A 25,992-nucleotide genomic window follows, 5' to 3' on the forward strand; every position below is an offset into this window, starting at 1 on the left:
AAGGCATAGGGCATAAAGGTAACATACAGATGTAATACTTCAGAACTGAAAAGCCACAGGAGGAAAAAATTGTTCCTAGTGTCTAGGAGGAACATGTGAATCCAGAAGAAGAAGAAGAAAAAAAGAAAAGAATCCCTGGTCAGGAACGCAGGAAGAAATAGGGCAGAGCAAAAGAGGATGGAAGGAGGGAGCAAATTCTGCAAGAGTGAAGCAAAGGATATCTACTGTTATAGTATGATTTTACAGATCTGTATTATATCTTTATATCACTGTTGCACTATTCCTTACATAAGGGAGAGTACAAAAGCTCAGGTGGAAACTTGGAACGAGGAAGGCACAGAAGAGCACTCTAAAAACCCATGCAGGATATCTCTGGCAAAGCCAGCTCTTGCTTTGGAAACAGCATCTAATTTGTAATGTTTAATGAAGGTATGGACAGAAGTCCACATAGCGTCTTAAAGGATGGAATTTGTGTCCAATCCAATCCTTTGAAAAAGGCACCAGAGAAAGGAACAGCTCTGACAGAATGTGCCTTTACGGAGGTAGAATGACATTTACCATGAAAGAAGTAACAAAAGGAGATAGCACTTTACAAATCTGCTGTGATCTTTCTTTGGCTGGCTGACTGCTTAGTGCTTCCTATCTGCAGCACTATTGTCTTCTTTAACTAGCAGTCACATTGTTAGTATTTAATGGTTTACTGTGAACTGAGATAAGCATTGTAGCACTTCCTGTTAAGCGCAGTACAGTACAGTACAGCATTTTCTAAGTGTTTGCATTCTATTATTTTGCATAATATTTGAGCTTTTTTAAAGTAAATATACTAAAACAGAGATGAGAGTTACAGCTTTAGGAATTGCTAGAGTTACAACTTTAGGAGTTGCTAATAGTGACCACTGGGATTTTCTTTCACAGTCCTAGGACATTAAGGTGCAGTTTTCTTTTTTCAGCAGAAAGTTTTTATTAGTATAAATGAAATAAATTGCAAACTTGCATGTTTGAGTAATAACCCTGGAAAATAATATAGTTCTGTTTTCCAAGCATTGAAAAGTAGTAGAATATACTTAGCAACCTTAGCACACGCAATATTTACAGCTAAACCAGAAGCATTTGCCCTGTAGTCATGCTGGCTTAATGTACAAATACAGGTCATAGGAATGTAATCCAGAAGGAAACTGAGAAGCCTAACCAGCTATACTCAAGAATTAATAAAATGAGAGTTTGGCATCCTGGTGTCATGCTATATGTATCCAAAAATCAAATTTACAATAACTCATCCAATCATCCTGAGTACCTTTGAAGGTGGCCAATGTGCTTCATAGCTAACATGGAAGAAAATGACATCATAAGTAAGGGATTCATTGGATTAGGAACCTACTGCACCAGCATGTTCTATGTATCAGCAATTGGTGTGGGTGCCTGTGGTGCTATTTGTTTTGCATAGACGCAGAAGATAAAGCAGTGTGTGGTCTTTCATGGCTCAGAAGGTCAGGCAAAGGTCGTCAAGAGGGAGCCTGTATGAGAAACAATACAGTGAGGTGGCTTTTAATTTATTAGGGCAGCTTAGTGAGTTTAAACCAATAATTTTCTTTGTCAGAAACCTTTGTGGTCTTTCTAGTTGGATAAGGAGATTAGAGTGGTACATGGCAAAAGGGACAGTGTATTCTATGATGGATTAGATTAAGGAAGTCAGAGATGGATTATGATGTCCTTACTTTTGGAAAATATGTAATTGGAAATTAACTGTGCTAGGTAGAAAGACGTTCTGGTTACAAGTGATGTTCAAAAGATAGTTAATTGATTCAGATCTCTGATGACTGAGTCAGTTTTAAGTGGGGTGTCATTGATATGGAATGACATGAAATTCTTGCTTTTAGAGAAAACACACTAAATGTTTTGGCATTAAGCTTAAGTCCATGGGCAGTGCATCAGGCATTAATCTGAATGAACCCTTGTTGGAGAATGTGCATATCTTTAGGGGCGTGTATGATGATGCCCAGTTTCCAGTCATCTGAAAACTTGTTGAGCTATAGCCCATCATCTGCCTTAACAGAAGAAAAGTAGATGCCAAACAGTAGTGTTTCCAGGATAGAACTTTGGGGAACTCTTCTGATAACATGTGCTTGTGCAGAAGAGATACCTCTAACCGATACTGTGAAAATCAATTAGGGATCTAGCAGTCAATTTACCTACTAATGTTAAATTGTTTAAACTTCTGTGAGTAACTTATCAAAGGCCTTAGCTAGGTCCAGATAGGAAGTTTGGATGTCATGGTCCATATGTAGGACTCCTGTAACCCCATCAATGAAGATGATTAGATTGAGTAGCCAGGAGCTCCCTTTAACAAAGCCATATTGGTTTGGATTGAGAAACTGAAGGCTCCCTGTATCACTGTTTATGATATTTGATATTATACATTCTGTAACCTTACAAATGATACAGCTGAGACTTTGGGGCCTCTAATTACCTGGATCTGTGGTGAGGCCACCCTTCTGTAGTGGCCACTAAAGCAGTTCACAGGTTATGTACCTAATGAACAGACTAAGGTGAAACAGTTTAAGCAAAGGTTGGGCAAGACTATATTAGGCACATAACAGGAGGCAGATGGTTACAATGTCTGGAGTCATACAAGTGGTTATTTTTAATAGAGATAACATGATATGATCAAGAGAGATAATGGGGAAGAGAAGTCAGGTGGGTAATGTGCAGGGCTGAGTTGGGATTGGTAGGATGAAGATGGAGATGAGTCCGTCATCAAGAGTGTTGGACATACTTCAGGATCAGAGTAAGTTGGGCCAGTGAATATAAATTCAGAACAGAGGTTTTTGATATACTACTTGATGAAAGCTTTGTGACTGTCTTGTAGAAGTGGCATTTTTTAATTCATAGGCAGACTTAAATTTTTGTAACAGAGCTCATGAGATTTTTGTTAATCAGTTTTAAATCCCTTTTACAATGATCAGAGCAGGAAATTTTAAATAAGCCAATAGCTTCTTTTTTTGTACAATGTATGTGGTAATACCACCATAAGGATTTATTCCAGAATTTTCTGTTGTATTTGTGGCATCCAGGAATATTGTACCTGTGTAGCTGGGAGTAGAATTTGGAGCTGAATATATGAGCTTTCTCAAGAGGTTCAGCAGGGAGTGGCCTCACTGAAATTTATCTAGGCTATCCAAGAACAACAGCAGTCAGCTTTGGAGTAGCCACTAAATATGGTAGGGTTTGGCTAGGAGAGGTGTTGGATGACACATGGTGGGCTGCTGTTATGGGCAATATTGGGGATTACAGTGTCATGAAGGTTTGAGTCTTTACTGGGAAGATTTGGTCTAGGGAGTGGACATTTGCAAACTCTAAGAACCACTCTTCATACTTATTATTTGTTGTATAGGCATCCTAGTTGATGGAAGGTTAGTTGAAATTATCTGGAACGCAGTGCATTGCATTTGTCAGATATATTTACAAGTAATTCATGTATATATCATGACTGGCATGAGACAATGAAAGGGCCTATAATTTGCAAGGATATGGTAGTTTTTTTTTTGTTTTTTTTTAAGGATGAGCATAACCTCAAGAACCTCAAGGTTGGTTATTATGTGGAATTTGGAGTGAGATTAGGAGGTCATGGTCAAATGAGATGTCCCTGCAGTTTTCACTGGAACTAAATGAATGATGTGTGCTGAACCTAGATATAGAGAGAATGTTATCAGTACACTGGAAACAAGTTTCAATAAGAAACAATAAAGAAATAAACAGATGTATGTGTTCAATGTTCAGAAAGGGTCAGGTCTCCAATTCAATAATTTTCTTATTTAAAGCTCTAGTATTAAGAATTATCATCTTGATGCAATCCAAAAGTGGAATTTGTTAAGTAGGCATATCCAGGAGACATACTTTGCCTAAAAGAGGAACTATGGGTGCTGCAAGAATTTTATCCAGTGTGCAGAAACCAAGGGTAATAGGTGCATTTCATCTCTGTGGAAAGCAGTCTGGCCTGTCAGCCATCTCTTCCCATGCTGAAGCCTACTGAGTCCTCCAACAATGACACCATTTGCGCATCTAGTCATTAAAGCCAATTATTGTGGGATATATCCTGCCAAAGATATAATGGCCATCCAGCTTCCAAAGTTTCAGGGCACCTTCCATGCACCCTAATTGTCAAGCAGCTCAAGCTGAGCTGACAAAAAGACAAGTTTGGGCACAAAGTCCTTCAAAGCTTTCCAGCCAGCAGAAAGATAGAGGCTGAGCCCTGAAAGGACTATGATAGGAACAATAAAACATAAATGTCCACACCCTGGCATACAAAACATGCCAAAAAACAAGGGGGGGTGAAGGGAAGGAGCAGCTACTGTAGCACTAATCATTTGAACATCTACTGCCATAGTAAGTCTAGTAAGTCCAACTTACACAGTTGTACTATGTTCATGATACTGACCACTGCTATGGTGGAGTTTGCTACATGGGTAGATTACCTTGGCTAACTATATTTGGGAGGTGGAAGGAGAACAGTCCAGGATCCCCTTGAGAATGGTCTTAGCAAAGCTTGATCTGGACCAAGACAAGGAATAAAGCTTATAGTGTTTTGTAAAATTATGTATTGAAGACTAAGTGTTATCTTCTAGAATACTTCTACAATCCAAACCTTTCCAAAAAAGCCATAGATGAAGCCAAGACCCTGATAGAGTGGCCCTTGATCCTACCTAGAATAGATTTGTCATGGCGAGTATAACAAATGGTAATAGCCTTAGACAACCATTTGGAAATAGTCTGTTTTGACACAGGCTGTCCCTTCTTCTTATCTTCATAAGAGATAAACAATTGATCCAAAGATCTTAGAGATATAATTCTGTCAACATAGTACCCACGTTGTCTGTGGACATCCAATGTTTGGAGTATCCTTTCTTTCTCATTTTTAGATTCAGTAAAGAAACAGGGAGATGGATAGTTTGGTTTAAAATAAACTTGGATAACACTTAAGACATAAAAGAAGGATTAGTTCTCAAATAAACTCTGTCCCTATGGAAAATGAGAAAGAGTGATTCACCATAACAGCTTTCAACTCAGCTACCCTTTTTGCAGAAGTCAGAGCAATCAGTAAAACTGTTTTCCATGTTAAGAACTTCAAGTCAGCCAGATTAGCTGGTTCAACTGAACAAGGGTTAACTTCTCTAACACAAAATTTATATCCCAAGGAGAGGCCACTGGTTAACTTTGCATCCTGTTACACAAAACCCTTTTCAGGAACATTTTGACATGAGATTGCTTTGAAAGAGGAGAATCTATGGGCAGTCATACTGAAATGGCTGATAAATGAACATTGACAGAGGAATAAGAAAGGCCATAGGATAGTAACTCACACAAATATTCTAAAACCAGAGAACAACTAACCCTGAATGGGTGCTGGTTATGTTGTTGACATCAAATAGAAAACCTATTCCTTTTGCTTATATATAGTTTCCTACTAGCAGGCTTTCTTGTCTCCATTAGTACCTGCTGCATGTCCTCAGTAAACAGGGGCCTAAAAGGAATTAAGACCTTATCACCCAGACAGTTAATTGAAAATGACTGATATCAGAGTGTGTCAAACACCCCTGTTCTTGTGTCAGTAAATCCAGTCTATGAAGACATTTGTGGTAATTAGGTGGGTACATACATTCCTGCCCAAAGAAAGGAAAATGCATCTGTCTTCAAGGCCTTAATACACAGAGTCCTGGAACAGAATCTTGCCACTTGATTCTTCAAAGAGGCAAAAAGGTTAACCTGAGTAACTCCCCACAGATGGATCAAATGTTGGAAGACACCCCTGGTCTAGTTTCCATATGTAAGGGTCTGCTCTGGTCCTGTTCAGCTTGTTTGCACACAGTTTTGCTCTGACAGAATGTAGGGTGCCTGTAGAGACAAAGTAAGTTTTAAAGCTATATCCCAAGCAAATGTAGCTAGCCTGCAAAGGGGATATGACCTGGTCCCCCCTTGCTTGTTGATGTACCACATGACTGTGATATTGTCTGAAACCAATTTGAAGATGTCCCAGAGAGCAAAGATGTTTCAGAGAGTTGAGTGTCTTGATTAGGGCAAGCAGCTCTGAGATATTTATGTATTTGCTTCTGTCCTTGATGTCCCACACCCCCATACTTTTATCCCTCCTGAAACTGCTCCCCATGCAAAGTGTATAGTGGCTTTGGTGTCTGACAGCTTTAGAGCTGGGAGGGAGAAGAAAAGAGCTGGATTTAAGGATCTCTGTTTTCTCCACCAAAGTAGTTCTCTTGTTACGAACACCTGCACTGGGATTTGAAAAGATAAAGAGTGTTGATGCTGGAACCAAAGAAATTTCAAATACCATTGTGTCTTTCTCATGTAGAGTTTTGCCAGGGGTATCATGGAATCATAGATGCCAAAAGACTTAAAATCCTAAGATACAGATTCCTGACATGTTGAAAAAGACTCTGCAAAGATAAACACATCATCTGAAATGTAAAAATGTGGATACCCTGTAGCCTGCAATGAGCTATAACTGGAACTATGCAATTTTTGAACACTCTTAGTGCAATAGACAGTCCAGAGGTTATGGTAGAAAACTGATAATGTGATCCAGACATACAAAACCATAAGAAAAGTCTTGAAGTCTGGATGAATAGGGATGTGATAATAAGGTTATAGTGTTACCAGGAAACTTGAAAGAGGGGGAAGTAAGAACAGGTTCAGTGACATCATTTTGAATTAGGGCACTGTCGTAAACAAGTTTAGGAAAGAAAGATGCAGAGCTGGTCTCCAAGCATTTTCCTTCATTGGCACTAGGAAAATTATTGAATAAAACCCCTTCCCACTTCAGTCTTTGGGACACCATGTGATGAAGAATAGATGAAAGCAAAAGAGTCTGATCTGGGGGATGAGGATTACTCCTTTGGAAAGGAGGAATTTCTTCCCACTGCCATCTGTAATCTTAATGAATGATATTCAGAACACATTAAGACTTTCTGGAAGAGAAAGGGGGTCACAAGGTCTTTTAAACAGTCATTCAGACATATTGGATTGTCCTTGGGTTTGGGAGGTTAGAAACTACCTTTTGGAACTCCCAAGTCATTCCTACTTAAACATCTGTTTACATGAATTCTGTTGACTCTGTTTATTCTGTTTTCTGCCAAAAACAGAAGCGGAGAAAGAAAATCCTTTGGACAATTTGGAAAAGGAGAGTTGAAACATCTTACAGATTTCGTGGATCAGCTTGCCCCCTTTCATCATATTTTTTTTCACCTCTGCAGCAGAGGAGCCAAACAGTAAATCTCTCTTCAGGGAGAATTTAAAATTTCATTTTTAACAAAATCTGGAAGGTTCTGAGAATGTAGTCATGCAAACCTTTTCAAAACAGTATCAGTGGCTATAGCCTTCATTTGCTGGTGATGTCTGTTACCATATTGCATCACATTCTAACTGATGGTTGTTGAATGTATTGCAGTTTTTGCTGGGCGGTCATTTTAACATGAACTGATATGACCATTTGCTTTATAAATGTAGTTTCTGGACATTTATGCCAGGTTACTAAGGGGATTGAATTAGTGAGTGTATATAAATGTCAAATGAATAGATGAATGACTGACTAACTGGTTTGAGGCTAGACAACTAAGTGACCATTTGCTGGTTGTGGCTGATGTTGATGTGATAATGTCCACATGGTTATAGAATCATTTACAAAGGTTATCTAAATTCTCCATTTCAGTGACACCCCTGTATTCAAAATAATGCCGGTGGGCATAGTTGATGCAATCAGGCATTCAGTATGGTATTAATGGGCATAAAACGTATAATGGTTAAAAAATGGTATTTTTCAAGTAGCTGCCTCTCATTCCGAGGCTGTGCATGTGGGCAGGTGGAAGTACTGCTGGCTACATCGTGAAGGTGGCTTCAGTTAAGGAGACTGGGATTATCCTGGAATGTTGAAGGTGGCTTCAGTTAAGGAGACTGGAATTATCCTGGAATGCTTTTTGCTAGATGAATGTCCGGGTAATGGTCAGTAGAATTTATGGATTACATTTGTACTACATGCCCCATCAGATTAGGAGTGATATGATTAGGGCACTGGTCAGTGGGATTTATGGATTACATTTGTACTACATGCACCGTCAGATTAGGAGTGATATGAATGTCAGGGTAATGGTCAGTGGGATTTATGGATTACATTTGTACTACATGCACCGTCAGATTAGGAGTGATTTCTCTTACAGTACTGTGGGAAGTCTGATTTCTGGACATGTATATTGGTGGGGATGCACAAAGTATATAAAAGATATCATGCACTGAGCAGTTGCCTGTAAAATGTGACTAACAAGTCCTATATTTCCATCAACATAGTTACAAAAGGCTTTTGTCAGCCCATAAACTGCTGTGAATTCAATCCAACCTATATGCACAGCCAAATCTCTTGTTTGAACTACTGGCTACTATTTAAAATATACAGTAAATATTTGCTGTTTCTGAGACTTGGAGTGACCCTGAACTGAAAACCATAGTTAAGTATGAAGGGGGTTATCCCCTTTCTTTAGTTTTCATGCCTTGGCACTGTACAAAACTCAAGTGGCCGAAGACTACATGTGTTTATATCACATATGTACTTGAGTAAGTAGTCCAGTGCAGTCAGAGCCAACCAGTATTGCATTTAAACTGAGATGTTAGGAACCTCATCAGACACATCATGTATTTGAAATTAACTGCCTTTCTCAAACTAGCTGTGGCATATGATCTGAAGATGAAGTCTGCTGCTGAAACAAAGAACATTTAGCATGTGCAGTGGTATTTGACCAGTCATTTATGTAATAGTGTAACCATGCTCAAAGCTGAGCTTGCTGTAATATAACTCTGTTCCATTTCCCTCACACCTACTCATTCAGTTACTTCCTCTGTTCCTCTTGTTTGACATCACAAGCCACCACTGATCTCTGATATTCTTCCCCCTGCTTACCAGAGGAACATAAAGTATACTAGAACAATATAGAAGGCAGACTTCCAACTCCACAAAGAAACATGCGGGTGGAAGCACACACACACACACACACACACACACACACACACACACACACACACACGCACGCACTACAAAACACTGACAGAAATTATTAAAAAAAAAATTCTTTAAATTCACACACACACACACACACACACACACACACACACGCACACACACACGCACAACCATGGAGTCAGCATGCATCCACACAATGGATGCATTCGCACTCCTGAGTCATAACAGAATTCATTTCATAAACTTCATTCACCATAATGCACTGTGTACATATCAATATGTACATGTCCCACTCATACAGAGTACATTTCAAACCCATCCCTAAATCTAAAAGCAGAAATGAATGGCATGAGCAAAAGTTTTGTTGATACAATGCCATTAGTTAAAAAGATAAGCAATTTTAGTTTCCACATAACGCAGTGGATTTAAATGCTAAACACTCCTTAAAGTTTAATATCATTACAAACAGGGTCTAGCTTTACCTGTGAAAAGAAATATTAGGAAACAGAATACAATGCTTCTCACAAGAAGCATTGTAAAACATAATGTACTAATTTTAAAGGGGCAGTTTGTTTACTTCTAACAATAAAAAGCACTATTAAACATAAGTAATTTATAGATTTACATTTTCAGACCACTAGTAGTTCCCAGTTACTTTATGTATGCTACAGGATTGATTCCAATGAAGTTAAAGAAATACTACATAAGTATTTCTAACTGCATTCCATTTTTTGTGTCTGAAAATATTTACTACCTTTCTAAATATGGCATGGCTTCTTCTAAACTGTCAAAATTCTAATTCCCAGATGGATTTATAAACAAATGTCACTTCAATATTCTTAGTTTTTAAAAATGTAATAGTGGTAATATTCAGTGGCAGATTATAATAAGGACAATTTGGGCAGCCAGTTATTAATGATAATGAGAGAAATGGCAGATTATATTAAGAAAGGACAAACAGAAACAAAATTAATAGTGGCTGATGTAAATAAAGTATTTCATTCAACAGAGAATGGTATTTTATTGCAAATAATGAAAGGATATAATTTTTGTATAAAGATTTAAAAAGTATGTAAATCAGTAAATAAAAATACCAAAATTAATGTTTTAGTAAATGGTTGGTTAAGTGAAGAAGTAGAGATGAGAAGAGGTGCTAAACAGGCATGTCCAATGAGTAGTAAAGTTTAATTATGGTAATGAATAGTGTGATAAACGGACTAAATGAAGAGCTGGATAAAAGTAAATATATAGAAGAAATGGGAGTGAAGTATCCCATTATTATCTCTTATGCTGATGATATAATATTACTAGCAAAAAGTGCAAAAGAAATGAAAAAGTAATCAGAAATATATATATATATATATATATATATATATATATATATATATATATATATATATATATATATATAAAATTGATTACAAGAGGTTGGATAAAGCTTTAATAAAGAAACATGTAAAGACTTAGGAGGTGACAAAGAATTGGAAAGGATACAGATTGGGAAAACAATATCAGCATTGGGAATTGAATTTGGAGTATGATATAATAAAGGAACAATGGCAGAAAATTTTGAGATTCAAAGGGGCAATATTATGTGGAGTAGGTTTAAGTTCATTAAGTGAAAAGGCATATTTGATAAATACAATACAGATGGGGAAATTCTCATACATAGCTGGTGTATACATGTTTCCAACAGATATGGAAAAACAGTTTACTGAAATTAATTTTCAATTTATTTAGGGATCTAGATTAAATCCAGTCAAAAGAGGAGTTTTATACATGGAAAAGGATAAAGAGGGTTAGGTTTATTGAACCTGATAGTATATGAAGCGTCTTTAAATTTATAATAGGTCTTGAAATGGATAATTCGAAAATATAATAAGTTGGTGATGAGTATATTTAAGGAAAAATATAAAAAAAGAATGTAATTTAATTAAAATGAATAAAAGAGAGAAAGAATGGAGAAATGAAGAGATAATTAAGTACCAAGAAAAAATAAAATTTTGGAAACTAGGGCTAGAAAGAGTTATAAAAAATATTATGATACAAGATTATTATGTGAACCCATGGGAACATTTAACAGAAGAAAAGTTAAAGCTATAAAGCAAATAAAGCAAAGAAATAGATGGTGTATGAAAAATGTTGCATATCAAGGTTTTGTATGGCAGTTACAAATTAATAAGTTACCTGTCAAGGGAAATATGCCTTAAAAAAGTTAATAAACAGAACACTTTTTTAACATGTAAAAGAGTAAATAACGTATGTGAAAAGATAATAGAAAGTAAAATAGTTAAAGAACTGCAGGATTATAAACAAGTAAATATGGACATGATTGTAGTATTGCTTTTATGTGTTTGTTTGTGTGTGTGGTGTGTGTATGTAAATGATCGCAATTTTGAATTTCGCAGTTGTGGGTGTCAGTATTTTGGGCTTCTGATTTTATAGTCTCAAGATACTAAAATTCGGTATTTTAGTATTTCAAGATTATAAAGTGAATCCTATCAAATATAGCAAGGAAAATCAAGTGAAGGTTATGGAGAAAAGAGTGGGTGTCTGTATAAATGTAAACTTATTTAGTAGTAATAAAAAAATATAGTATGAAACGTTAATTTTTTTGTAAATATATATATATTGTAAATAGTTACAAATAAAAATCTTCTAGGAAGTGAAGCACTCTGGAGCTGCTAGGTGGTGCTGGAAGGCTGTAACTGCAGTTCTGAGAATCCCATAATAGTGAAGAGTGCAGCAGAGCTACAAAAAGAAGCAGGAGAAAATTTGCTGAAGGAAGAAGGATATGAAATAATTGTTACAGAGCTGGAAAATGGGGGACTGGAGAGAGCAGTGCTGATAAATTTGATGAACCAGTCAATGCCAAAGGAAGGAGAAGAAGCTACATGGGAGTGACATGGTGGAGAGAGTATTAGAGGAAGAAGAAACTGAGGATGGAAACACAAACAACTGCTGGTGAAAGGAAAATAATGGAGGTATTCTCAGCTGGTAGAGTAGACAGTTTTCAGAGTTTACCTCTGGAACAGGGATTTTTGTTACAAGAAAGAAGTTATGCAGATGCAGCAAGGCAAGGAAGAATGGAAGAAGGACCTGAGAGGAGACAAACAACTGCAGTGTCTCAACAGCTAATGAGAAGATGACCAGTGGTAATAATAAAAAGTAAAAGTGATGGCAGTTTGAACAGGTATGCCATTGGGTCTAGGAATCTTGCATGAATGCACATTTTACCGAATTGCGAATGGGCGGGCATACTTATGCGAAAATGCTTTTCACCGAAGCAGCATTTTCGCATAAGTATGCCTGTTGTGCTGGACTTACTATGGTGTGGATAAGGGAAAATTCCCTTTTCCTCACTGTAGTGCAATCTCGGAGTGAGAATATTAAAGTAGAGGGGATGGGGGTGCAGGGGGGGCTTGCTCCCTGCGTAAAAGTAGATTTAATGTTTTTTTGTTTTGTTTTTTTAACACATTTTAGTGAAAGTGCTTTTTTTGGTGAAAATGCTTTCGTTAAAGTGTGTTCAGTGATAGTTGATTCAGACTTTTGAATGTTCGTTCAACAGTCCTAGATTCATGCCATTATCGATAGAATTGTTTTGACACAAGGATTTACATTAAAGACATAAGAACATTAATTCATTAGGGAGATGAACATTTTTGTGAAAAGACATTTTGAAACGTTTAACTTGCTGGAAACATTTATGAGCAAGACTGAAAAAAGAAATGCAGTAGCACCAAGAAAAGACTTTATTTCAGTGCTTGGGACTTCAACTAAAAAAAAATAAACATGCAATTTAGGACTTCAGATAAGGATGACTTCAAGCTAATAGTGCTTTTGCTTTCACTATGTAGTAAAGTTCATGAAATTAAAAATATATGATGAAAGAAATATATGGACTTGGGGTTAGGAAGTGTGGCTAACAATAACTGTTAATGATGAGAAAATTCATCATATTTCAAATGTACAACATGAAAAAGACAGGATTTGTTTGATACTGGGGTCAACTCAAAGCATGCTATTTCTGTGGGGATGAAAATCATTTAATGCAAAACTGTAACTATGGTCAGTGCAGGGACTGGGAACATACAGCAAAAACGGTAAGTCTTTTTATAAAAAATGTAAAGAATATGAACACTTCTGGGTTGACTGTCTCATATCAGAAAAGGAAGAGGAAAGCTCAAAAAAGAAAGACAAACAGTGGAACATATTATTAAAGATGTTAAAAGAGAAAGTGTTATGGGGAGGTTAATACTGAAGAAAAGTTAAACAATGACAAGGTACTTAGAGAAGAAGTAATAGTTTGACAAGAGGTTATTAGTGCACAGGAATAGAAAACTTTTCTAATTCTAGAGAGTGAAAAGCAAAAAAAGAAGGAGAAATTTGGGACAGGAGAAGAACAAGATAGAGAAAACTCAACTGAGAACTGTAGAAGTTGTTTCTTTCGGCTTTTCCCAGTTAGGGGTCACCACAGCGGAACTCCAGTCCGCTAATAATTGGCAGAAGATTTTCACTTGCTGAGTTGCCAGCCCTGACACACAACCTTCAACGAAGGTATGACCATTCAAGCATGTCTCCATGCAGAAGACGCTCTAGCTGAGAATCAAACTGGACAGCGTCTTACTGTGAGGCGACAACGCTACCGCAGCACCACCACCGCAGTTTATTTGAGAACTGTAGAAGTAAAAAGAAAAATAAGATCTGGAAGTAAAACACTTAAAAAGGAAAAAGGATGATTGTGAAGACTGGTAAAGATGGGTGAAGGCTGCCAGCCTAGCCAAATAGAATTTGATATATAATTCTGGCATTTGTAAATATAAATGTAAAATACAGGCTTGTGTCTTAAATGTAAAGAAATGCTGTTTCAACAATGTGGCAACATTGCCATCTGCTGTAAGGAAAACTAAGTCAAGCATTTTGCATCTGTTCTTTGAAATTAAAATTATTTCGTCACTGCCTTTGATGTTTTACAATTCGGCTCTGGTCCGGCTAGATGAAGGCTTCCTGCCTATTGTTTTAAGGCTAAAGTTAATGACCAGAATTTACATATGGAATGTCCTTTATTGCTCTAAGTGTAAAAGAATGTAAATGCAGTTTTTGTGTGGCCTTGGAACCAGGAAGGTGCAAAAGATGATGTAATATTTAGCAGAACTGCAGTTTCAATTTAAACAGTGAGAACCAGAGATTATTAAGCATTTTTGTCTTGGTATCCAACCTACAGCACTGCCTGTTGTCTTAAGTAAGTTATCTTAGAAGTGTGTTTTCTTGTAGAAATAGCTAGGGCTATAAAGACTAGACTAAGTGTTTTTCTGTTATGTCAGAACTGTACTACTGAATTATTTTAAGTTTCTGTGTGATCTCTGAACTTTTGAATAGCACTGTGGTGTGGTAGTATTGTTGTGCATTTTTAATATTTATTATTAAATATTTTTAAACCCTTTTCAACTGTGGCTAGTTTATGTAAAGATAATTTAAGCTCTAGAGTACATTGCATATTTATAGAGTTTACTGTCTAAGCCACGCTAATAAGCCTTAAGACTGATTAGTCACACGTACCAATTGGATAATAATATTGCACAGTAATAATTGGACACCCTTTTAAGGGCCTTTGGGTAGCTGATAATTATTAGCTGGTGGTGGCAGTAATTACTACCATATAGTCTGGGTAAAAAGGCCTTTCCCAGGAGTGTATGTGAAGTTGTATAAATACTTATCTCAAAGTGTGTGTGTGTGTGTGTGTGTGTGTGTGTGTGTGTGTGTGTGTGTGTGTGTGTGTGTGTGTGTGTGTGTGTGTGTGTGTGTGTGTGTGTGTGTGCGTGTCAGCTACTTGGGCAGGGACACGAAGCATTGGTTGGACAGGAGGGCACTGGAGGTTAGCTTGCCAGCTAGGCTGAAATCTGGACCCTATAGCTGTGCCAGTGGGGAGTCTTATTGGGTAGCTGGGGAGCAAGAGAGCAGCCAGCCCCAGACTTATTGTGATCTCTGTGTGCACTTAAGGGAAATTGTACTTTATTAACCTCTCATCTTATATGAGACGCCCTCTTTGGTGTTAGAGGTGAGGATTGAGGCTATTTGATTGCTCGGCCAGGGCACAGGCATCACATGTGGTTTGCAGTGGTGTGATCCACTACACATACTAATTCGTGGGCATTAGTGGGATATCCACATCACATATTAATTGATTGGCAAATACTAATTGGGTTGTAGTGGTTATGGGTAGAGTGAATCCTGTTGCTTATGTGCAGTGATCTCTGAAGGTGTTTTTTACTCTAAAACAGCCATGCAGTGAATACTCAGAGTTCAGATCACAATTGTTTTATTTCTTTTGTTAGCTTAGTTAGTCAAGGTGAGCAGGCAGCATGTCAGCAGAGGAGTATGGAAAGCTGACAAGGAGCCAGCTGGTGGAGATGTGCCAGTTTAGGGCACTGGTGCATGAAAGCCTGAATAACGCAGACCTGATTGCAGCCTTGGTTATAGCTGCATCAGAAAACAGCATCCAGGAGGACAATCAGTCTGGCAGTGGAGATCCAATATCCTCGGAGAATGTACAGCTCAACCTTTCTGTAATGGACTTAAAAATCCAGCTGGAGCTAAAGAGACTTGAGTTGGAGGCCAGGCATTTGGAGATAGAAGCCGAAGAAAAGGAGCATCAGAGGAGGCATGAGAGGGAAATTCTGACTCTTTGCCAGAGTCATAGGAGTAATGGGGAAGGCAGTAACTGGATCCCAAAAGCACAGCAGGTCAGCAAATTTCTTCCAGAATTTAAAGAGGAGGATAATTGTGATAGTTTCATTCATATGTTTGAGAGGGTATGCAAACAGTATAGTGTTGACCAAAGACTCTGGGTACAGTTCCTGACTCATTACTCCATGGGAAAGCTGTAACTTTTTTATCAAAAATGCCTGACTGTGTCTGTTTTGATTATACTGTTGTAAAAAATGTCTTTTAGAATGTTTTAAGCTAACACCTGAAATGTATAGGAAAATGTTTTGTGAGCATAGATGCAAGGCAGATGAAAGTGTGTGTGAATATGTTGCTGAACTGCGCACTTATTTTCATAGCTGGGTGAGTGGATGCCAGGTCATCACTTTTGAAGGGCTGGCAGACCTTTTGGTGAAGAAACAAGCTCTTAGCACTTTGCCTGAGGACATGAGGATCTAGTTAGCTGATAGACAATGTGCTACTTAAGATAAGTTGGGGTAGAAGGGAGACCTATACCTGCACAGCAGGGCAGCCCTGCACAGGAAGGGGACCCCCAGTACTGCTCACGAGTCTAAAGGAACCCATGGTGAGCAGCACGGACTGCCCCAACAGAATCTGCCAGTAGCAGGGGAAGCCACTATTCCAGGTACACGTCCAGGAGCTAGGGTTAAATGTTTTGAATGCAACCAGTGGGGCCATGTGGCATACAGTTGTCTACGGATGCAAGGTGGGGAACCAAAGGTGAGGGAGCCAGTAAGTGGGAAAGACAAATGATAATAGTAGGTTATCTTGGGATGACAAGGGTACCAAACTACCCCCAGAGGCTATATCCTACTGTAGTGAATGGCAAAGAGGCCATTACCAAGAGAGACACAGCCTCTGATATAACCATTGTAAAGCTTGCAATGGTTACAGAGGAGCACTACTTGCCTGGGCAGTCTACTCCAGTCAGGGCTTTAGGAGGGATCCCATTCCAAATACCTTTGGCTAGGGTTCACCTTGACTGGGTGGGTGGAAAAGGAAGCCAGTAAGTAGGAAGTATGTGTGTTTGAGGATATATAAAAGAAGAAAACACTGCAGGGGTAAGGTACCTCCAAACAAAGTACTGTATAGAAGCAAAACAAGAAATGGTAGGTACTCCACAACAATCGAAGCAAACCTCTGGAAATAACTGAAAAATACTTCTTTATTCCAACAAAAAGTAAGCGCTTTCGCATCTCCAAGGAAGCTTCCTCAGACTTTAAAACAGTTACAAAGCATACAAAATCCCTTTAAATACCATTTTCTTATAACAATGGCCAATACAATGGCTAATAAAAATCACATGATGGGATCTCCTAGAAAAAATTAAAGTTACAATTCTTTTTTATCTAATACTGTACATAGCTAGTCCCAAATACATGTACATATATATAAAAGCATAAAAAAACAACACAAAAACACACAAATATATATATATATATATATATATATATATATATATATATATATATATGCTAATCTGAATGTACACATATATACACACATATGAATCCTAAAACTTATGGTTTATAGCATAAAAACATCATTAATTTAACAAGATATATATATCATATGACTCATGAGTGGTTTATATTAACTTTCCCCTGAAGAAGATATATTCGCTTGCAGTGGGAAAGACAAAATGCCAATAGTAGGTTATCTTGGGACAACAAGGGTACCAAACTACCCCCAGAGGCTATATCCTACTGTAGTGAATGGCAAAGAGGCCATTACCAAGAGAGACACAGCCTCTGATATAACCATTGTAAAGCTTGCAATGGTTACAGAAGAGCACTACTTGCCTGGGCAGTCTACTCCAGTCAGGGCTTTAGGAGGGACCCATTCCAAATACCTTTGGCTAGGGTTCACCTTGACTGGGAGGGTGGAAAAGGAAGCCAGCAAGTAGGTGTGTTTGAGAATATACCTGCAGATGTCCTGATAGGGAATGATTTTGATAGTGCAGTACCCTGTGCTTGTGAAGTTACACACAGTCAGGCTTGGAGCCAAGCATGTGGGTCTGGTAGCCTGATGGAGACCCAAATAGAATGCATACTTGCAGCCAGGACTGGTGAGGTGATTACTTCAGGGAGTGAGCTACACTGTAGCAGTGAGACTGGAGGTGAGCCACAGCTGCTTGTGGGTACTGATGGTCCCTTGGACAGAGTGACTGCAAAGGTAGAGGTGAGTAGTAGTATCCAGGCTGACAGTGAGGCACACTGTCAGAGGATGCCAGACTTCCTGTGGAAGGGGACTGGGAAGGGTTACAAGGAAAGAGTTGAGACAGGCTCAGCTCTCAGACCCTACATTGCAAGGCCTGAGGCAGGTAGCTAGGGAGGCACCTGATTTTCAAGGAAAGGGGGAATCTGTATACAGGGACAAAGGGTTACTATACAGCGAGTGGACCCCTGAGGGAGGGCTAGAAGGTGAGAGAGTACAGCAGTTGGTAGTGCCTAGAACCTATTGCCTGACGCTTTTAGCCATAGACCATGATATTCCCTTTGCAGGTCATATGGGCATAAAAACATACAAAGAGGCATATTATGCAGAACTTCAATTGGCCTGGAATTTCCAGAGATGTAACAGGGTGCTGCAGGACCTGTGAGCAGTGCCAAAAGGTAGGCAAGGCAGGAGACAAGGTGAGAGCTCCTTTGATGCCTTTGCCTGTGATTGAGAAGCCATTTCAGAGGGTAGCTATGGATATTGTGGGTCCTCTGAGTAGCCCAAGTTTCACAGGAAAAAAGTATATCCTAGTGGTAGTGTATTATGCTACACGATACCCTGAGGCAGTGGCTTTGTCCTCCATCAAGGCAGAGAAGGTGGCAAATGCTTTGTTAGAGATTTTCAGCAGGGTAGGTTTCCCAAAAGAAATACTGACTGACCGAGGTGTCAATTTCATGTCAGACCTGCTGACTTGTCTGTGGAAGTCCTGTGGGGTAAAGCACATGAAGACCACCCCCTACCATCTCCAGACTAATGGTCTTGTTGAGAGGTTAAACTCTACAATCAAGTCCTTGCTAAGGACATTTGCAGATCAGTTTAAGAGGGAGTGGGACAAATATTTGTCTCACCTGCTGCTTGCTTACAGAGAGGTTCACCAGGAATCCACAGGTTTTTCACCCTTTGAGTTGCTGTATGGGCATAGGGTGAGGGAATCTCTAGATTTAATTCGAGATGAGTGGGAAGGTGAGTGCAAATCTCACAAAGAGCCTGTTGTGGTACACATCCTAAACCTCAGGACAAGGTTCAGGGAACTCATGGGCTTGGCCCAGGAGAATCTGGCAGAAGCCCAACAACAGAAAAATGTGTGGTATGACAGGAATACTCGAGCTAGAAAGTATGCTGTGGGGCAGCAGGTAATGGTTCTCACTCCTGTCAGATACAACAAGCTGCAAGCAGCTTGGGAGGGACCCTACAAGGTGGTAAGAAAGGTAAGTGATGTTAACTATATGGTGGAACTGCTAGGCAGATGGCAGGGGCACAAAACTCCACCATGTTAACATGATGAAACCTTACCATGATAGGGAGGCCCTTGTGCTGAGCATTTGCAGTGGATTGCAGGAGTCTGAGGGAGACCTGGTGACTGATCTTCTCATTGAGGCTCTGGTTGACACCTCAGTGGAAGGGGTAGCAATGTCCCAGCAGCTATCTCCTATCCAGGTTTGAGAAATCCAAGCAATGTTGCAGGAATTTGGGGACATGTTCACTAGGAAACCAGGGTGCACCCACCTGGAGCAGCACCAGGTGGATACAAGACCCCAAAGGCCTATTAGGCAGGTCCCCTTGTAGGGCACCTGAGAGAGTCAGATAGACTCTGAAGGAGGAGCTAAAGGAGATGTTGGAACTAGGGGTGATTCAAGAGTCCAACAGTCCCTGGGCCTCCCCAGTGGTGCTGGTGCCAAAGAAGGATGGCAGCACCAGGTTCTGTGTGGACTACAGGAAATTAAATAGTCACACACAGAGTTGGATGCTTACCGCTTGCCTAGGATAGATGAGGCCCTAGAGCAGCTGGGTGGGGCTAAGTATCTTACAACCATTGATCTTACCAAGGGTTACTGGCAGGTGCCCTTGACTCCCAGTGCTAGAGAGAAGTCAGCCTTTGTGACTCCATTTGGCTTGTAGGAGTTAACAAAGATGCCCTTTGGGATGAAGAATGCCCCAGCAACTTTCCAGAGGCTGGTAGATCATATCCTAGTAGGAGCTGGAGGGTTTGCCCTTGCTTACCCAGATGATATTGCCAGCTATAGTCAGTCCTGGCCAGAGCAACTGCAGCATGTCAGGGGAGGTGATAGGCAGACTACAGAGGGCAAGGTTGACCATTAAGCCCAGCAAATGTCAGGTGGGTATGGCGGAGGTCTCCTACCTAGGACATAGAATGGGGAGTGGTAAGATAAGGCCATAACCTGCCAAAGTGGAAGCTATTCAGGCATGGCCTGCACCTGTTACTAAAAAGCAGGTGAGGGCATTCTTAGGGACAGCAGGGTACTACAGAAAGTTTGTCCCTAGTTATAGTACCATATCCCCTCAGAGACCTGACAAGGAAGAACAAGCCAGATAAGGTAGTGTAGACCCCAGCATGTGAGCAGGCATTCCGGAAGCTTAAAGAAGCTTTGGGAGGACCCCCTGTGTTAGCCAGTCCAGATTACAGCAAATAATTTGTTGTGCAACTGGATGCTTTGAACCACGGGGTGGGGGCTGTACTTAGCCAGATTTCTTCAGAGGGGGAAGAGCACCCAGTGGTTTATCTTAGTCGTAGGCTCCAACCCAGGGAAGAATGCTATATAGCTGTAGAAGAGGAATGTCTAGCCATAGTGTGGGCATTGCAGAAACTCCAGCCTTATCTGCATGGAAGAAAATTCACTGTAATGACAGATCACAACCCCCTAATATGGTTAATCAGAGCCAGCCAGCAAAATGCCAAGTTGCTAAGATGGCGCCTAGGGTTGCAAGCATATGATATGTCAGTGCACTGCAGTGGGATTAGCAATGCCAATACAGATGAGCTCTCAAGACAGGGAATGGGGTGAGGTACACTCAAATAGGTGTAGCCCTCTCAAGCGGTGTTTCTCAAGGGTCACTTGAAAAACTAGCTTGGGTACTCTGGGGCGGGGTGAGGGGAGAGATGTGAAGACTGGTAGAGATGGGTGAAGGCTGCCAGCCTAGCCAAATAGAATTTGATACATAATTCTGGCATTTGTAAATATAAATGCAAAATACAGGCTTGTGTCTTAAATGTAAAGAAATGCTGTTTCAACAATGTGACAACATTGCCATCTGCTGTAAGGAAAACTAAGTCAAGCATTTCACATCTGTTCTTTGAAATTAAAATTATTTCATCACTGCCTTTGATGTTTTACAATTTGGGCTCCAGTCCGCCTAGATGAAGGCTTCCTGCATATTGTTTTAAGGTTAAAGTTAATGACCAGAATTTACATGTGAAATGTCCTTTACTGCTCTAAGTGTAAAATAATGTAAATGCAGTTTCTGTGTGGCCTGGGAACCAGAAAGGTTTAAAACATGATGCAATGTTTAGCAGAACTGCAGTTTCAATTTAAACAGTGAGAACCAGAGATTTTTAAGCATTTCTGTCTTGATATCCAACCTACAGAATGCCTGTTGTCTTAAGTAAGTTATCTTAGAAGTGTGTTTTCTTGTAGAAATAGCTAGGACTATAAAGACCAGACTAAGTGTTTTTCTGTTATGTCAGAACTGTACTACTGAATTATTTTAAGTTTCTGTGTGATCTCTGAACTCTTGAATAGCACTGTGGTGTGGTAGTATTGTCGTGTGTTTTTAGTATTTATTATTAAATATTTTTAAACGCTTTATAACTGTGGCTGGTTTATGTAGAGATAATTTAAGCTCTAGAGTACATTGCATATTTATAGAGTTTATTGTCTAAGCCACTCTAATAAGCCTTAAGACTGTTTAGTCACACTTACCAATTGGATAATAATATTGCACAGTAATAACTGGACACCCTTTTAAGGGCCTTTGGGTAGCTGATAATTATTAGTTGGTGGTGGCAGTAATTACTACTATATAGTCTGGGTAAAGGGGCACAGCTGGAGAATCTGTGTCAGCCTTTCCCAGGAGTGTCTGTGAAGTTGTATAAATACTTATCTCAAAGTGTGTGTGTGTGTGTGTGTGTGTGTGTGTGTGTGTGTGTGTGTGTGTGTGTGTGTGTGTGTGTGTGTGTCAGCTACTTGGGCAGGGACATGAAGCACTGGTTGGACAGAGAGGGTACTGGACGTTAGCTTGCCAGCTAGGCTGAGATCTGGACCCAATAGATGTGCCAGTGGGGAGTCTTATTGGGGACCTGGGGAGCAATGGAGCAACCAGCCCCAGACTGACTGTGATCTCTGTGTGCACTTATGGGAAATTGTACTTTACTGTGTATATTTGTTATCCTGTCCTCTTATATGAGACGCCCTCCATGGTGTTAATGGGGAGGATTGAGGCTCCTTGATTGCTGGGCCAAAGCACGGGTGTCACAGTGATATAGGAAAAAAGGATGCTATAGGAATTTTAGCATTAAATGTTAATAGTTTGGCAGTGGTGGAATGGTGTAAAAAAACAAACTGGATGTTTTTTGCTTGCTAGATATCAGATATAACAAAGAAGAAAAAAAGGAAAAGAATACAGACAGTATGGGGGTGCAAAGAGTTTGATTGGGAGGAAATGAGACATGTTCTGGAACAGAAATTCTTATAAAAATAAAGAAATAAAAATTTTAGATGTAACTAACGTAGTGCCAGGAAGGGTAGTGATATGAGAATACAACAACAATGTATAAGATTAATAGTGATTTATGCATATACTATATGACGGATAGAAAATAGTTGTTTGAAGAAATCAAAAAAATTGTGTCAATTATGCCAATAATGATGGTAGAAGATTTTAGCTATAATCTTAGAAAAGAAAAGGGAAAATAACACAGGATATTAAGATTTTAAAGGAATTTAATAAAATGTGGACATTTAAAAGTAGGAAAGAATACAGAATTGACATTAAAAAGGGAAATTTTTAAGACTGAAATGGATTATATAATTTATTCTAAAGACATGAAAGAACTAACAGGGAGAGTACAGATGGCAGAGTTTTTAGATCACAGAGCGCTATCAACTAGAATAGGGGAAGAGTGAAATAATAAAGGGATGAAAAGTGATAAATAGATAAACTGCAGAGTATAAAAATGATGAAGAAATAGACAGAAATATGAAAATAAGAAGATAGTTGTAGAAGAAATGATGGGAGGACAGAAGGTAAATGTAAATGAAAAAATAATGAAAGAAACAGAAATGTTTAAGTTCTTTTTTGTGACAACATGTCTTTTTGTATTCATAACTTGCACATAATTTTAAGTATGAATGTAAAAATAAGAGTGTAAATAAGTGATATATATTTTATGTGATATAAAATGAATGGAGGTCTTAATAAAGCATCCTTTCTCTTTTTGTTAGGTGCCATGGGATGTTTTACTTCCACCTGAGCTATCATCAACTCAAGCAGATGGGATCTTGCTTTAGCATCTCAGTCAAAGACTGACACAATCAGGAGTGCAGCATCCCCTTATGGTGCACTGCAGCACCAGCAATCAATCTACCTGGTGTGAGAATAGAACCCACATCCTTCTGCACCAAAGCTAAGCATGCCACCTGTTGCATCAGTGACACTGCTAATTTCTGAAATATCTCATCCGAAAAAAAATGGCATTAGAGACATATCAAAACACCATATTCATTTCACCTCTGCAATTAATGTGATATGCATAATGTTTATGTTGGAAGGTGTAATGCTGTAACTAACCCTGTTGTATGCAAATTTTAGTTTTCCATCATTATGTTGGGGTAGTCTATAAAAGACAGTACTGAAAGAAGAATACTCTGTTTCTGTTCTAACAGAAAACAACTATAGGAATAAATAGCAGTTGACCTGAAATATTTGTAACAGTGCTGTTTTGCCTTTACCTATTATAGAGAGAGACAGAAACTTTAATTAAAATATTAATTTTCATCTCAACATCTCATTTTCACTGATATTCGGCTGGTTCCCAATAACACACAATATACCCATTTTAGTGGGATCTTTCTGCCAATTGTTATGCTGTAGTCATCAAACTTGTGAAAGGAAAGATGTATACTCAAACATTACAGGATGTCATAAAATATTATTAAACTGATTACTTCTGATTAATTACTGTACCAAAAACATTAAACTTGCAGACTCTTTAGTGTCCCTCTTAATATACAGGTTCCTCCGATGTCTGTGAGATATTCATTTAGTAAAACTTCGTAAGTATATCACAATTACTTCGCTTGTCACCAAAATTATATGATCTTTGACTAATATCACTTTGTTAAAAATGTAATAATCTTTTTTTTTTATTTAGTAGCCCCCCACCCAGCCTGAGCAAGTAGCTATACAACATATAGTTTTAAATCTAAACTTAAATGAATGTACCAAAATCGTTGCGTTTAATAATGAATTGCAATGCACTGTATCTCATTCTCACTTGCATTCTGCAGAAAATATATGCTGTAAACTATTAGTGTTCTTTGGGTGTTGTGAATCAGCTAGGACTGAAGTCCAGCAAAACTGAATTTCTTAATAATAAGCCCATGTTGCATTTTTTTTTTTTTTTTTTTTTTTTTGCAAATAGAATATACCAAGCCACCTTATAGATGAAATGGTGGCTAAAAGTAAAACTGTAACTTCATGGGAATCATTTTCCCCTGGACTCTTTTAATAATAATCTGACCACAGCCTCACACTTTCCAGTTTCAGCCTCTACAACTTACACAAACAATGTGCAGTACAGTCAGTTCTCATTGCTTCTTGAACATACCACTGTGGAACTTTGTTTAAAAACTTTTCATTCACTCAGCTTCACTGAAATCTGTTTATTGAAAGTACTGCCAATAGTATTTGGGTTGTTGGCATGTAAGCACATTATACTGGTGTTTAATGGCCAGAGATGCAATGGCTGATTTAAGATAAAAAAATGAACTAGATTAGGCCATTGGGTCATTGGATTTTGTAGCAACCCCTTCATTTGCTTTGTTTTGTTTTTAAGATTCTATAATGAATCATTAGATAAGGTAGATGATTATGCATTATCTAAGCTTTGCCGTGCTGTTAAAAAAATTGTCTGTACTGTTTTTTTGTAAGAGTTAATAAGTCAAAATGTAAGTCATTAGATTCCTTGCCTAATAATTCATTCTGTTCAGCTTCATTAAATCAAGAAATTTTAACTTAGAGAAGTATTTTCAAGGTGTAAATAGTCAAAGAAGCAATTACAATATTGCAAATGTAAATACTAATGTTTGACAGAAGTGACCTTTATGTAACCTCACTCATGGGAATAGATGACAGAACAGAATCTTTAACTAAATATACACGCCTTAGAATTCCTGAACAATTAATGAGTCTTAATATATCCACAGATGTAGTTTTTGATAAATTAAACAATGGTATCTATTAAACAATCAACCCAAGAAACTGTAAAGGTGGATTCTTTTTGTAAATATACTTTAAGGTCCACTAAAGGATGTTTGAGGACCAACTGACAGAGAATGAAGCATAGTTTTAAGTGCATGTTCCCCATACCTATCATGTACAAGAACATCTGCAGCTACATCATATGCCTTAAGGGTTTCTAGAGACCATCTACAGTTGTAGCTTAGTTACAAGTTCAAGTCATAATCCATAATACTTTCTGAATTCATCTGTGAGTGACAAAAAAATGCTCAGGAGCAGAACCTCTGGTTTCATTCGAAATATCTTTAGCAATAACTAAGGAGAACAAGAAACACAGTACAGGACACAGTACAGATATAAATATTCACTGGATCGAGTCTATACACAATGCTTTTTCAGATTTCCCTGAACATGTTACCTAGTCTTACATCAATGTTAATCAGAAGTAGGGGAGAAGTTTGCTATACTAGAGAAATGCAGGACTGCACAGCAAAGAGAAGGATTGTGGAAATCTACTCAAGTCAGCTCACCAAACCACAGCTCTACACAGCTCAGCCCAGCCCATCCCAGCAAAAGGTGTTTAGACAAAGCAGACATGGATAACTCACTCACAGAAATTGAAATAAGGTACCATTCGAAAGTGGAGCAGAAAAGAATTTACTTGTACCCACTAGCCACTAGATGAATATAACTACCATAGAGCTGCACACAGCACAGGTTCTGTGAAGTAAATGTTACACAAGAAAATAAAACAAACCAATGAAAACAAGTGAAAT

The sequence above is a fragment of the Protopterus annectens genome, chromosome 11.part0, assembly GCF_019279795.1.
Source record: "Protopterus annectens isolate FY-2018-M chromosome 11.part0, PAN1.0, whole genome shotgun sequence".
Lineage (NCBI taxonomy): Eukaryota > Metazoa > Chordata > Ceratodontiformes > Protopteridae > Protopterus > Protopterus annectens.